The 15,475-nt window shown below is 36.0% G+C and overlaps 1 long non-coding RNA gene across 12 annotated transcripts in view; it reads right to left on the bottom strand.

Moving 5' to 3' along the window:
• Positions 1-15,475, bottom strand: part of LOC138166558 (uncharacterized) — a 552,457-nt gene that overhangs the window by 46,196 nt on the left and 490,786 nt on the right. For 11 of the 12 annotated variants that reach the window (XR_011169622.1, XR_011169629.1, XR_011169625.1 and 8 more), the window contains one exon: positions 4,589-4,643. This is a non-coding gene — a long non-coding RNA (uncharacterized lncRNA). Of the gene's footprint in view, positions 1-4,588; positions 4,644-10,805; positions 11,035-15,475 lie in introns of all 12 variants that reach the window. The other variant, XR_011169627.1, reaches the window with a different exon arrangement.

Genomic DNA, 15,475 nt, shown 5'->3' on the forward strand with positions numbered 1-15,475 from the left:
TTGGAAAGTTTTCTGTGATATCAAAGAAAATGGAATGATTGTATTACTTTGCCTGTTAGGCATTGTTAGAGTGACACTGTTACAACAGAGTGATACTGCATCATTACTGAAAAGCAATTTTCTGATAGGATATGTATGCAATCAAAACAATTTTTCTTACATTTTTCATTAAAGACATTTTTCATCTTACAGTATGCATGTGAGAAATAAGTATATTCATCTACACATATTTATGTAATAAATACAATGTAGGTCACTACTTAGGGCAGTGTAGCACCAAGCACCCCAGCATCCCCAGGGTGGCTGCCAGCACAGGTTCTTGGATCTGCTTTGTTAAAGGAAAGCAACTCAAAATGGGTTAACAAGCTTACTTTAATCAGTCAAACATATATCATTTACCTAGTTCAGGGGAAAAAGGTCAGTACCCCAAACTTCAGAGTATACAGACAGAATTATCAAGACAGAGAAACAGATCAAGTAGACAAGTTTCCAAGCTGTCCAACCATTACATCCATACCAAATCAACATCTGGGTTTTTCAAAGCTGGGGGGCTCTCAACAATGGCTTCCCAGAGTCTCATCTGATCAAATCACAGAACACTTCTCAAAGTGAGCCCCAAAACAAAGCCTCAAATCATGGTTTATATAGGCTGCTTCTGGTTCAGAGAATGTAACAACCTTCTGGACCCACTGGCCAATCAAAAAGTATCTACTGAAAAACAAGCCTCCCACCCCAGGCTCCAGGTGCACTTTAGCCTAGGGGCAGGGAAGATCTTAAAAATTTACATTCCCATTACAGGCAGCTAGGTGGTTCAATGGATAGAGTACCAGGCCTAGAGTCAGGATAAGTCTCCTTCCTGAGTTAAAATCTGGCCTCAGACACTTCCTAGCTGTGTGACCCTGAATAAGTCCTATAATGCTGTTTGCCTTAGTTCCTTATCTGTAATTTTTTTTAAATGAGCTGGAGAAGGAAATGGCAAACCACTTTAGTATCTTTTCCAAGAAAACCCCCAAATGGGGTCACAGATAGGATTGAAAACAATTGAATAATAACAGCTCACTAATTACACATGCAATCATCAAATTCTAAGCCCCTAGGGGAAAAAAAGGCATTTGATGAATCCAGGGCCTTATGTGTACTCTTTATGTCTTATGTGCATTGATGAAAGAATGCAGCTATTCAGAAGGCTGAGGTAATAAGATCTCTTGAGCTTGACAATTCTGAACTACAGTTAATACCAATCAGGTGTTAACATTAAGTTCAGCATTAATATAGTAAACCCCAGAGAACAGGGGGCTACCAGGTTGCCTAAGGAGGAGCAAACCATCCAAGGTAAGAAATGGAGCAAATGAAAGTTCTTATGCCAGTCAGAAGTAGCATCAGACCTATGAGTAGCCCCTTCATTTACAGTCTGGGGAAGATAGGGATACCCAGCCTTAAATAAATAAATATTCATTAATCACTCAGTTTGTTCCAGCCATTATGATATGTTGGATAAATATAAGAGTGAGATAAATCTAGTCCTCCAGGACCGTATATTCGACCAGTCCCTATCAGTGGTGGTCATTGTTGTTATTTCTTGTTATTCACTTTCTTCCAACTATAGGGTCACTGAAGGAAATCAGATGGCACACTAGTGAAAGGTGCTTCACACCTCACAGGCTGAATCATGAGAAGTGCTCCACACCTCAATCATTTCTTCCTGGCTGTGTGGCAAATGGAGATTTACCATGACAGCTTCTCAGGATTAGAATGTTACAATGGTACTGGTTGGGAGAGAAATTTCATGCTAAGCCCATACTCAAACACCTACAGTTTTGTTTTTTGGGTTTGTTTGTTTGTTTGCTTTTTTTGCTATTTAGGATTTTCCAAACAAAAGCTGAAACTGAATTAGCAAGAGGCATGAGTACAGCCAATTATTGCTAGCAGGGGTTTCACACTATTGAAACAATTGTGGAAAATATTTCTTAATAAGGTAGATTGTTAAATGGAAAAGAAGATTGCTTAGGAAGGAATAAGATACAGTTACAAAGACCAGGTTTTAGAATGAGGCCACCCTCATGAGATGTAAAATTGTGTAACTAATGATCTATTAAAAACAAAATAAAACATTCCTGACTGGATATCATGGAGGACATCAACCAAGTTTTATTCTGTTTCCACCCAAATAGACAGATGCTCCACTTCTCACTCTTTCTCACCTACCCCTCTTTGGTGAATCCTTTTGACATCAAGAAAAGAAGATACACATATTTTCACAGAATTTCAATGCAATACACATATGATTCCCACATTGGAGATTTCTTTCTTTCTTTCCTTTTTTTGGAGGGGGGAAGGCAAGGCACTTAGGGTTAAGTGACTTGCCCAAGGTCACCCAGCTAGTAAATGTGTCAAGTGTCTGAGGCAGTATTTGAACTCAGGTCCTCCTGACTCCAGAGCTGGTACTCTATTCACTGTGCCACCTAGCTGCCCTGGATATTTCTTTCTTCACATTTTCTGTGTTTCATCTTATACTCTGTTCTTCAAGAAATGGTTCTTTTCTTTTTCTTTCTTTTTTTTTTTGTTAATGATCTGTGTGGACTAAATGTAAAACCATTTTCAAAGATAATGGTGGCAAGTGACTAACTGCTATCAAGTAATGCTGATTCCATGTATTTTATTCAGAATCACAAATTTTAAGATCTGGAAAAGACTTCAGAAGCTAGCACAGTACCTGGTATACAGTAGGTAGTAACTACTTATTGACCGAATGACTGATTTTGTGAAATATCTCTTCTGCAACATGCCCAACACATGGACGCTGCTTAAAGGCCTCTAACGCTCAAGAACCTCCTAACTGTGGAGGCAACTCATTATACTCTTACATGACTCTAATTAATAGTATTCTTTATAAAATGCTACAGTCTGTCTATGTAGAACTCCCACCCACTTTTCCTAGTTCTATACTATGGAGCAAAGTTATTAAAAAAAAAGTCAAACACTTCTTTTCATATAAAAGTTCCACAAATACTTGGAGAAAGATATCACATCCGCCCTCATGTTCCTTCTCCTTCAGGCTTCCCTAGTTCCTTGAACTGGCCCTCACATAACATATTCTCCAGTCCATTTACCACCCTGATTACTATCTTTTGGAAAGGCTTCTATTTGTCTCTTTTTTTCCTTAACATGATTACTAGACTACACAGGACTGACCATAGTCAAGTATACTGGGACTATTAACCTACCATCTAGTGGAATGATTAAAACTAATTGTAGGCAAAGAGTATCAATGTTCCCTGATCAAAAGAACAACAACCAAAATAATAAAGCTCTATCCATTTGACCAATCCAAGATTCACTCTCATTAGCAAGTATTAAACTTCTTCATTTATACCTTAGATGGTATAGTCTAGTAGAAAAAGCTTTGCCTTTGTGTAATGACAAGCAATGTAGTACTTAGCTTCCTGTTTCAGCTATTCAAGTGCCTTTGAGTCTCATCTTTGTGTCAAGTCTTGTTAGAAACAGTATACATTGTGTTGCCCTTAATAGGGCCAAAGGAGTTTGGAAACCTTCCCTGAACTTAATAGGTCTCACATCATCACATGGAGCCCATGGTGGGAGGAGCTTGCCAAAAGAGCAGAACATGAAGGGCAGAACAGGAAGGGTGGAACAGGAAGGAGCAGAGCAGATAAAAGCTTGAGCATGAGATAGAACCAAGCAGAGCTCAGAGAGAGAATGTTTGTGGTGTTGGCACTCTGTCGTTCTGTCTCTTGCTCTGTGTTGGTGTTACTTTGTCAGACAGAAGCATTCTGTGTGTTGAATTGGGTTACTTTGTCAGAAAGAAGCATTCTGTCTGTTGATTTGTGTTAATTTCTCAGACAGAAAGTGAATTGAGATGATAGTGCCGGCAATGTGTGTAAACATTGTTGTAGCCCTATTGAGCTTTGTTTTCCTAGAAACAGAAACTGTAAAGAGCTTGGGGTGGAGCAATCCCTATGAGCTGTGATGTGTAACAGGTGTAGAGAGCTGCCTACCTGTGAATGCAGGCAGCAGTTGGGTGAATCCAAGCAAGAGCTGGAAGAGGTGCCTACCTGTGAATCCAGGCAACAGTCTGATGAATCCAGGCAAGATCTGGGAGTGTGGAAGAGGGACCATGGGATTTGGAAGTCAGCCTTGAGTTAAGATGAAAGGAGATTTTACTTGGGTACTCAGGGCTGACTGATGACCTAGGGGTGGATAGTTTTTGTACTTTCCACTACCCCTTAAGGATGATTAGAAGTCAGCCTGGAGTCAAGATGAAAGAAGACTTGATTTGGGTACTCTTTATTGATTGAGGAGATTATGACTTATCGAATAATATGTTTTGTTTAAGACTATGTGGCCACTTTAGTAATGAGTTGTTATGTTGTGTTCTTGTGAATGTTGTGCTTTAGTTTCTCAAATGTTTTGCTTTAGTTTATTGCTGAATAAATAGAGAGTTCACTATACTATGTGATTAGATCCTTAAAGTTATTCACAGCAGTAGTCCTCAAGAAAGTCACTCATGATTGGCTTTACACCGTGGAAGACAAGAAGATATGAGTTTGGATTTCTGTTCCATATTACTTACCAGTTTTGTCATCCTGGGCAAATTACTCAACATTTCAGCATACCAGTTTCTTCAACTGTAAAAGAAAAATAATACTTTTATAACTCACTTCATAGAACTTTCATGAGGAAAACAATTTGAGAATCTAAAAATGCTAAATAACTTAGAAAGGTTTGTTTCTCCCTTTGAAAGGCAAGAGGACAAGGTGATGGGGTACAGGGCTTGAGGAAGCCCCTTGAACTCTCTTTGAATCTTCCTACTTGATGAGGCATTTGCCTGAGGCCATAAGCCTTTCATTATCACTACAAACATATAGATATATACACATATATATGTGTGTGTCTGTCTGTATGTGTGTATGAGGTAGGAAAAGACATTTTGAGTTCTTTAAGTAACTAGGAAAATCCATTGTAACTTGAATACAAAATCCATGAAGAAGAGTAATTTTAAATAAAGTCAGAAAGGTCTAACGAATCAGCAGGGTGTCTTGAAAGCCAAACAAAGCAATTTGTATTTAATTTTATGGGTGATAGGGAAACACTAGAAGTTTTTTTTTTTTAAGGGATAGGTTTATAGCTTAGGAAGATTATTTTGGCAACTGTGCTAAGGATGGACTGGAGAAGGGGAGAGAATGGAAGCAAAGAAACCAATCAGATCTTTAGAATCTGTCTTTCTAGAATGATCATCACTTCCTCTATTAGCTAACTCCTAGTCCAAGTAGGAAAAAATTGTTAGCATAGGCTGAAGGAATTCTGAGGTTTTACACAATATGAAAGTTTAATAAACACTCCACTGTATTTGTGGTGAGTATAGACTTCCAACAATTTTCATTTGTGTCTCTGTAGAATTCTATAACACATGATGACAGATCAATCTCTCAATCAGAGTGTGTTTTAACAAAACCACTTAAATAACAAACTCTTCAAACTGGTCATAGATCAATTAATGTATCTTCCAATATTTGTGAAGAAGTATTTACCTTTTTATTCTTTTTAAATATACATTTCCTCATGAAAAGGTGAAGAATTAAATGAAGAAGATTAAATTTCTGATGGATGATAGTGTAAATATAGTTACATATTTTATGAATGACAGATTGCCAAATAACACCAAAAAGTGTGGGTAAATGCAACCACAATAAGACAGTGCCTGGTGACCTGTTTTAATTTATATGCCAGAAAAATGCATTACACTGCTTGGCATTATATGACCACAAGCTACAAGGGGGGAGGGGGAGGAGGAGAAGGTAATAAGCAAATGTAGGAATATGCCAATGTAGGAATGTGCCAATCTAGGTACAATAGTTCCAATTATTGGTACAATTTAAATCAGCATAATTTATTACATGTACATGTAGAAACAGTCCCGTGACTCTACAGAACAGAAAAGAATGTGCAAACATAAACATTTATACAAATAGAATGGCAATAACTTAATAATGTGTCCATGATATAAACAGAAATCTTGGTTAACCTACAGGGAATAACACATTAATTTAGTTCAGATCATTTTGAGGAAATAAAACATTCGAAGAGCTTTTTGCAACATTGTCTGTGATATGCTACTGATAGTTACTGTTTCAAAAACAAGAATCCAGGTTCCAGACACTAAATTTGAGGTTTGCAGACAACTTCTCCTTAAATATTCTCTGTTTGGCACTGTTAATCATCATAGAGAGCCAATATGGCTGAGGGGAGAGCATGATGCCCCCTTACTGAGGAACCAAACAAAAGAAAAAGCTCCTCATTGGAGCTTTTTTATTCATAGTCACCCATGAGATTTGTCCTGCATTAAATAGAGCACTTACTGTATCATCTGTTTACCATAATCTGGTTTCTATCAGACACCAAATGAGTCATTTACATGTAATGCTACAAATGCACTGTCACAAAAAAGAGGGGTATGTACTTAGTTCAGGGCAAAAAAAAATCTCACAATCCCAAATACTATCCCTTAATATTGAACTGGAAACATTTCTAGTCGTTTTACTCAAAATGTTATCACTGTGTCAAGTTCTCATCTTACAGCACTCTTATGAATTCCACAAGATGAGATGATGTCCACTAATTTGAATGGAAACATTATATTTAGGGAATGAGCCTTGCTTACATAAAGAAAGATTGTGATTTTCCTCCAAGAACAAAGGAGATTAGAAAAGTAAATTGCCCAAATAAGAGATATGAGAAGACAGCTCTCATTCATTTGCAGAGATGGAGTAGGGGCGGGATGGGGGAGTACACAGGTGCAAAAATGTATTTAAAATCAGGTAGGATTTTATATAGATTGATTTTTGCTATTTTTTTTCAAAAAAATTTTTTGTAAGGGTGGCTCTCTGGGAAAGGAGAAAGGAATATAGGTGGAAATCTAGACAATGCAAATACTAGAGATATCAGTAAAAATATTTAAAAAAACAAAGGGGAACTAAAAGTAAATTGCATCTACAAAAGAGCTATATTTCATACCCATGTTACAACAGTCTTTTCCAAGCTATCTTCCACATGCTTTAAGTAGGGATGGGACCCTGAGATCATGTGAGTCCATACAATGCTAAAGCAAAAAGAAATATTTGTTCCTTGTATTCCTCAAAGATCTGCTCAGATTATTAGTGTGCCTACAGATTTTGTTATAGGTACCACAATCATCTTCTACATTTTTTAGATTTCTTGAGTACTTGCATCCTCTGGGCCCATAATCCTGTCTACCTGACTGAAAGTGTATCAGTGCTCATGATAGGGAAGAAAGCTTCATCTTCCTTTCCTTGATTACCTTTCCTCTATCAGAAAAGCCAATGCCCATATTGAAGGATAAACAGACATGGCAAAACCCTGAACCAAAGATTCATATCTTTAACATCAAAATTCTCCCAGAGATGCTGTATATTTACAAGTCACAGAATACAAAATACTAAAGAATCAATATTGCTGCAGATCACCCAAAATTCAATGTAGAAATACATAATTGGGGAGGGGGAGAAGAGAAAGGGGGAGAAAATTTGAAACTCAAGGGATTGAGGAACTGAATCTTGTAAACTAAAAGTAAACAAGCAAATTAATAAAGACAAAAAAAATTTAAAAAAAGAAATCCATAATGAGTAGGAATAGGGTGCAACATGCTACCAATGAAGAGTTGCATAAAAGCAAGAGTTATCACAATGATGATAACAATAACAGATAATAATAACAACTTAATATTTACAAGGTATTTTAAAAAGATTATCTCATCTGATCTTCATAAGAATCCTGGGAGGTAGGTGCTATTATTATCCTCTCTTCATAAATGGGGAAACTGAGGTAGACAACAACTAAATGCCTTGACCAGAGTAACACAGTAATTAAGTTTTTAAGGCAAAATTTAAATTAGGTCTTTCTCACTGTGTCTATCCTAGGTGCCTATCATGGTAGTGTTTAACCAAATAAGAAGGTGGGACCATTCATGAGACAAGAGTGAATTATAACTGAAAGATACCCTATATATTTCTTTGTACCCACAAAATATTAAGAGACCAAGAGGAAGCCATTGAGCATGTTGTGTGGATTATCTATGGTGGGTGTATAGAAAGTCATAGACAAGCTCCTCAAATAATGAGAAAGTATAGAAGAATTGTGATTTACAATGCTGGAGGGATGATCTCCATGGTTAACATCACAGATCTATTGAAGTTATAGGGTATTTAAGTAATGAGGATCAGATATCATAAGTACGCACTCAGATTACTCAATTATTGAAAAGTTCAACCCAAGCACACATTGAAATCAATCTAAATAATTTAAACAAACAACAAAGTTAGCATTACAAATATTTATATGTGACTAGCATATGCTCTTCAACCATAAGGACTAATACTCAAGAGTTATCTCATTTCCTGGACTTTTTATTAAACAACTTCTTTTTTCAACTAAGCAAATGTATTTGGCCTTAACATATAAATGGAACAAAGTATTCTGACTTTAAATATGTTCCATATTTTTTTCTACAATAAGCCCATATTTCCCATCCAACTTCCCAATCAACCAAAAGAACATAGATATGTCATTCAATATAGATAGATAGGGCAGAATGAGACCTGATCTGAGCCCTTTAAGGACTAGAATGCTCATTTCGGAGATTATACAGACTAGGTAGTTTCTACTTGGCCATCAAACCATTTCTGGCTAGTGGACCATATATATTTATTATCTTCATCTACCTCTAGCACTTGTATCTCCTCTTTCCTCCTTTCAGTCAAAGCAAAACAAAACAAAAATCCATACCCTATGTGCTCAAAGTGGCTTTGTTTTCTTCTGCTTTCTGAATATTTTAAACTTAGTTTGAACAGAATAGTTTCATTTTGGTTTTTAAGGGGAAAAAATGTTTTACAATGATTGCTTTATATTTGTGTACTTGGTTTTGTCATTACTCAAAAGGCAATGAACAATATTGAATTGTCTAGGATATTAAAGAAACTTTCTAATCAATCAAGTTTGGGCATACATAACAACTTTACTGTTACAAATTATATAAATATGAGAGGGATTCTACTTAAGTATCTATATATGTCATAGAAGCCTTACTGAGTGCCTTATTAAGGAAATGGTCTGCCTCTGCGCTAGGTTTTCAGAGTTAAAAACTTCAAAATCCCTTATGACTTTAATTAGTACCCATACTACTGGGTGCTTACCTAATGAAAACTACCTAAGACAATAATCCATTGATTAGTGTTAGTCTTTTTATTACGCTCCTACTGTGTGAAAATCTATTTTCTATTTAACATACATAGCACCAATGCAATAGTCACAGTGCCTATGGTCACTATAAATATACCCGCATGGTGCTCAATCACAAGATACTCCATATAGAAGAGAGAAGCAAAACATTTATTCAGACACCAAAAAACCAAATCCCCAAACCAGTAAACTGAATCCATCATAGTAGCAACAAAGTTAATAAGCCACAACAGCAGAGAGAGCCACAGCATCCTTTAGCCTTCCCACAAACCAACAATACTCACAAACCTATCTGCTTGCCTGCTGTCCTCTCTCCTCCCACCATCTAGCTGTTCTGACTCCCAGCTTCCTGTGAGCTCTGCTCCCCTCTTCAGCAAACTCCTCCCACCACAGGTTCCATGTGATTACAATCAGCCTATTAGGGTGCAGAGTTTATTTTCAAAGCAGGGAAGGTCTTCATATTCCTTTAGGCTTATTAAGGGGCAAGGAGGATCTTCAAATTTCCTTACCATTACAACATAGTAACAGGAATTCCTCTAGTCTTCTGAAATAATAATACCTGCAGATGTTAAATAGAATATTGGCTACATGGTAGCCATATCCATGATTTGGCTAATAGTTTCTCTCTAAGCTTCTTCCTACTTCCTAGACAGATATAGTTTAAAATCTATCCATTTTTTAAAAGATCATCCTTCTGCTGAACACCTGGGGCAATCGATGACATAACTTTTCCAATTCTGAGCATCCCCAATGAAAGCAGCATTGACTTCAGTACATTTTTATTTATGGGTGCTTTTAAGTCTGTGTAAGGACTATGCATACTGACTGTCCATTTGATTTACTTTTCTTGTAAGGCCTATGTAGAGAAATTAAATGAACATAGAATGTGCTTTGAAAAAGGAAGAATGATCCTTTAAATGAATCCATGTTAGAACTCTTAAGTATGGTTTTTATTATATTTTGGGGGCAATTTCTTTTCCCATGCCAATATGTATCAGAAGCTACAACATAAATCTATGTAAATATGAGATTTAGTATTCAAATTTTGACTTTTGACATCTTCTTATGAACCTATGTGAAACATTAGGCTAAATTTCTATTTTAAAATATGCCTTTTACGTACTATTATAAATGTTTGCATTGCATATTATTTAGCAGTTGTGGAAATAATACATTTTCTATCCTGAGTATAGTATCATAAATGTAAAGCTGGGAGAGGCTTTAATGGTCATCCAGTCCACCCCACCTCCATTTTACAAATGAAGAAACTGAGGTCCAGAGAGAATAAATCACTTACTTAGAATCATGTAACTAGTAAAGGTCAGAAACAGGATTTTAATCACTGTCTTTCTGACTCCAGGTCCAGCACTTCATCCACTGTATCACTTTTTGCCTCTTTATTTAAAAACCAAGGGGATTTCAAGGGTAAAAATTTTAATATGATTTCTAACTGAATAATTTCTCAAATATTCAGTGAACTCCTACATTTATAATGTTTTTCAAATAAAGAAAATATAAAAACATTTCAATACTACCCATCAATAGATTTGGTCAACTCTCCAGCCATTTGCTACTTATTGGAGGTTTCTTCAAGTAACAGGATCTAATCCAGGGTCAGAAGGGTATCAGAGACATATGGGTAGCCATATGTTTTAGCATGTCCTCATATATGCTTTGTTTTGGTTCTATATAATTTTAACTGTTTTGTTCTGTAGAAAATCCTGGCTGCTCCCACTTTTCGGTTTTCTTGATAGCCTGCAATCGCTGAAAACAAAAATAGAAACGGGCTTTACAACTAGTTCACACAGCTCCCCATCTATTTCAAGAAATAAAGTAATATTGTACTGCTTCCAACATGCACTTCATACTGATGTTAAAACTACTCCTTAGAACTCTATTACTTAAGATTAGATGGCAAACTCACAAATTAGAAGCAAGTGGTTACTTCCCTATCAATATGTAGTTCACAAAATAGCATAATACATTTTTTTGCTACTCATTGGTTTCTTTCATCTTGCTACTCAAATAAAAAGAAAATCAATATTTTCATCAACAAAGGGAGTTGTTCTTAAGGGATTTCTTTATCAACAACTGAGAATTGGATAAAATTCTTCATTATTTCCAAGTACTTATGCTATCATCAGTGTGGGTATCTTTTCCACTGAAAAAGAATGTAAAATCCCCAAGTCTTAGTAGATGTTTTAATGAGTTGTGTTGCAAACCCCACTCTCTTCCCCCCAAAATAATGCCAACCATATGACCTGGTGACCTAACTTCTGGTGATGAGCCTGTCCAAGATTAGCTGAAGCTTCTGCCCAGGAGAGAGAGAGAGACAATCCATGGCTGAGCCTTTCCAAATTTAAAGAAGCAACCAGGACTTCTGCTCAGCAGGCATAACCTTCAGGAACCAAGGGGCACCTCCACAAAAGAATAAGACATTTCAGTAGGTCTTCAGGTAGGGGGATTAGTTATGCATTACAATAATGCCACTTTGAATTTATATATGGCTTCCTACAGCTGACTCAAAGTAATTTAACCATAGAATCTAATTTATTATCAATATCCCAGGGAGAGGGACTGGGAGAAGAAGATGAAAGTATTATCTTTCATGCCCTTGAAATGAAGAAAATACAATGGATATTTGGAAAAAGCCAAGAAGAGAAGTTCAGCAGCTATTTTCTTACAAATAAGGAGTGTATTTTAGAAATTACTATGGTGCAACACTTCTGCATTGCTCTTTGTGCAACCTTTTCATGAGTATGAGCATTTGGAGGTGACAGTAGTGCTGCTTCTAACAAGAAGGCTATAGACTAGCACACAGAGTAAGATTAAGGTTTTTTTCTCCTATTAATGGCTTTTAAAATATGTTTAAAAATCTACAAAAACAAACAAAAAGCTGTCCCACCCTCCTAGTTTCCAGAAATCTCATTTCCCATTTCTCACATTAACATAGTTATTGTTTTGTGATGAATGAAGGAAAGAAGGAAGGAAGGAAGGCAGGAAGGAAAGAAGGAAGGAAGGAAGGGAAGAGGGAGAGAGGAAGAAAGGAAAGAAGGAAGAGAGAAAAGAAAAGGAAGAGAGGAGGGAAGGAAGAAAGAAGGGAAGGAGGGAAGAAGGAAGGGAGGGAGAGAGGAAGGGAAAAAGGGAGGGATGAAAAAAGGAAAGGAGATAGGGAGAGAGACAGGAAAGGATAAAGGGAGAGAGAAAGAAAGATCTAAAGTAGACAAGAGGAAAAATTAGACAAAACACCAATATCTTTAGTTCTGATATCATAAAAGTGTTAGTAATGGCATCTTGCAGTATCACACATGAATCTTTTTCATCCTATCAAGTTCTACCAGAACACCAACTGAAGTACTAGTCCTGCTGATTTAATTAATTTTGAATATCAAAAGCAAGAATAATATTATGTATTATATAGACAAGTCAACTCCATGCTCAGAGTAGTATTTAAAATAATGGACATTAGCAATTGTTTCCTTTGTGTCCTTGCATCGTCAGAGCCCAGCACTGTGCCTTAAACACAGTGATTGCTAAATAAATGCTTGTTAAATTGAGTTGTACTAAAGTACAATCTCCTAACTGCATTTTGGGGAGAGTGAACTCTCTACATTCATATTCAAAGAGATTCACATGCACATATAGAATTGTAATAATAACAATATTATATGTCTGAACTTATAATTTTATTTAAAAATTATGCAAGTATACCTTATTAATTTTTGTCATATTAAAGCATGCCAGTGAAATAAACCATTTTTCATTTATATAGCACTTAACCCCCAAAGGTTTCTTCTGAAATATATCATTTTATTATTGCAACATCGTAAGTGGTAGTTAGGGTAGACAGATGGGGGAAAGAGGCCCAGCAAAAGCAAATGACTTACTCAGGTTCCCACAGTTAGTAGCAGAGCCAGAAACAGAGCTGCCCTCCATATCCATATTCTTTCTGGGGGACTCCCTACTGTTATATTCAATATATGTGTAATCTTCTTTTATGCAAATCATAAATAGAATTCATCATCTATTTGAGACAGTTAATAGAAATTCTGAATGTAAACATTCACAGCCCCAGATCAGAAGTCACTATATTTTCTGGTTACAAAATATAGATAAAATTTGTGGATTTTGACTATCCCTTCAGAAACAAGGCTCATTTTATAACTGATTTTATTTACCTTTGGGACAGGGATATTATTTTTGTTTTAGTGTTCTAAAAACTGATCAAAGTCTTCATTCTCATTATTCTCTAAACAAACACATGAAACACTTTCCTACATATGATGAAATCTCACATATTTACAGAAATTAGAGAAGGATTCTCTAGTAGATCTAGAATTCTGCATTAGAATTTGGATTTTTCATTTGTCATGTTCATGTGCCTACCAAATTCCTACTTATTCTACTTCTTCTCATGTTATATCAGAGCAGTCCTTTCTCTTTAACAGTTATAAATACACATATTTGGTGGTGTTCAGTCATGTCTGAATCTTCATGACCCCTTTTGGGGTTTTCTTGGCAAAGATACTGGAGTGGTTTGCCATTTCCTTCTCAAGTTCATTTTTCAGAAGAGGAAACTAAGGTGTAAACAGCGTTAAGTGACTTGCCCAGGATCACAGAACTAGTAAGTGTTTCAGGTCATATTTGAACTCAGGCCTTCCTGACTCATGGCCTGGTGCTCTATCCACTTTGCCACCTAACTGCCGAGATATGGATAGATAGATAGATAGATAGATAGATAGATAGATAGATAGATAGATAGATAGATAGATAGATATAGATATAGATATGGATATAGATTTTGTATAGAGAGATATAGATATATAGTTATATGTACACATATAGATATGTGTGTATATGCATATATGTGTGTATATGTATGTATGTATTACACATCCTGAGTAGTTTAAGGATTACAATGTTTGATGGAACAAAATCATTTTGAAGTTAAATACATGCTTCCATTTTTATGCAAGCTTGAATGCCAAGACTTTATGTGATAATGTTTGAGTCTAATAGCCTTCCACTTCAGTAAGGAAGAAAAAATAATTGCTGCCTGTGAGACATGGTACAAGGATAAGAACTGCCAGGAGCATTCTGGTAAATATTTACTAACTGGCTCTCTTAAAAAAAAAGTGTGTATTGTATGACAAACTTGTAAGTTTAATATGAATTGCTAACATTTTCCCCATCACTTTCCTAAGTTTATGCAATCAAAAGGAAAATAAATTAATTTGTAGCATTTATCAATTTCCAACAGGTAAATGTTCACAGTTAAAATTTAACAACTGACTCTAGGAATTGGTTTCGGCTCACCTTTGAACCTAAACCTAGTGTTACAAGGAAATTTTATGAAAGAAAGAAGTCTCTTCTGAAGAGCTGTTGACACTATAACATAGAGAGAAGAAATTATAGGATAATAGATTTAGAAGTAAAAGAGACCTTAATGGACATCTAATCCAACACCTTAATTTTATAAATGAAGAAACTGAGGCACAGTGACACAGTAAATACCAAAGATGAAATCTAAACCCAGAATAACCTTCTGAAATATTTTACTGTCCACTCCCTTAAATCTATGCCATTTGGTCCCTCTTCTAAAAGGAAAAAGAATATGAAGTTTTGGATATTCCACTGGTTACAGTCAATATCAAGAACATATCCACTGTCGGACCTTCCTTCTCTCTGACCTGTTTTATTTTCCCTGTTTTATTTATGCAGCTGTATTTACTTAGAGACTACAAGTCTATTAAAGAAGTCATCGGCTGTGCTCATTCTTTTCACTCACAGTTTTCCAGCATATTCACTGGATGAGAGGTTTATTTATAGTGACTCAGGCAGTGGTGTGCCAATTAAGAAATAGAAGAACCCCATAAAGAAAAGAGCTTTTGTGCAGCATGTGAATTGCCACAGAGAGACTAACGTGTTTATTAGCTTTGACACAGCAAACAAACAAGCAGCACCGAGCCTTCAGCTCTGAAGAAAAGTAGTGCCTGACATTCTATAAGAGGTGGGTCATATTTATTATTTCAAGATGGAATTTTACACTGGCTGATATGTATAGACCAGGAGTCAAAACTCATTGGTGTCTGGACTATATCCAATCTCTGATTAAGCATTGATTTTACTTTGTGTTAATGCAGAGTAAGACAGAGAAGCAGGCCAACCAATGATCCAAATATATATTTTCTGATCTTGCTTCCTT

Source organism: Petaurus breviceps, unplaced genomic scaffold (genome assembly GCF_028583685.1).
Source record: "Petaurus breviceps papuanus isolate PSGF00001 unplaced genomic scaffold, PetGlider_PUasm1.0 224, whole genome shotgun sequence".
NCBI lineage: Eukaryota > Metazoa > Chordata > Mammalia > Diprotodontia > Petauridae > Petaurus > Petaurus breviceps.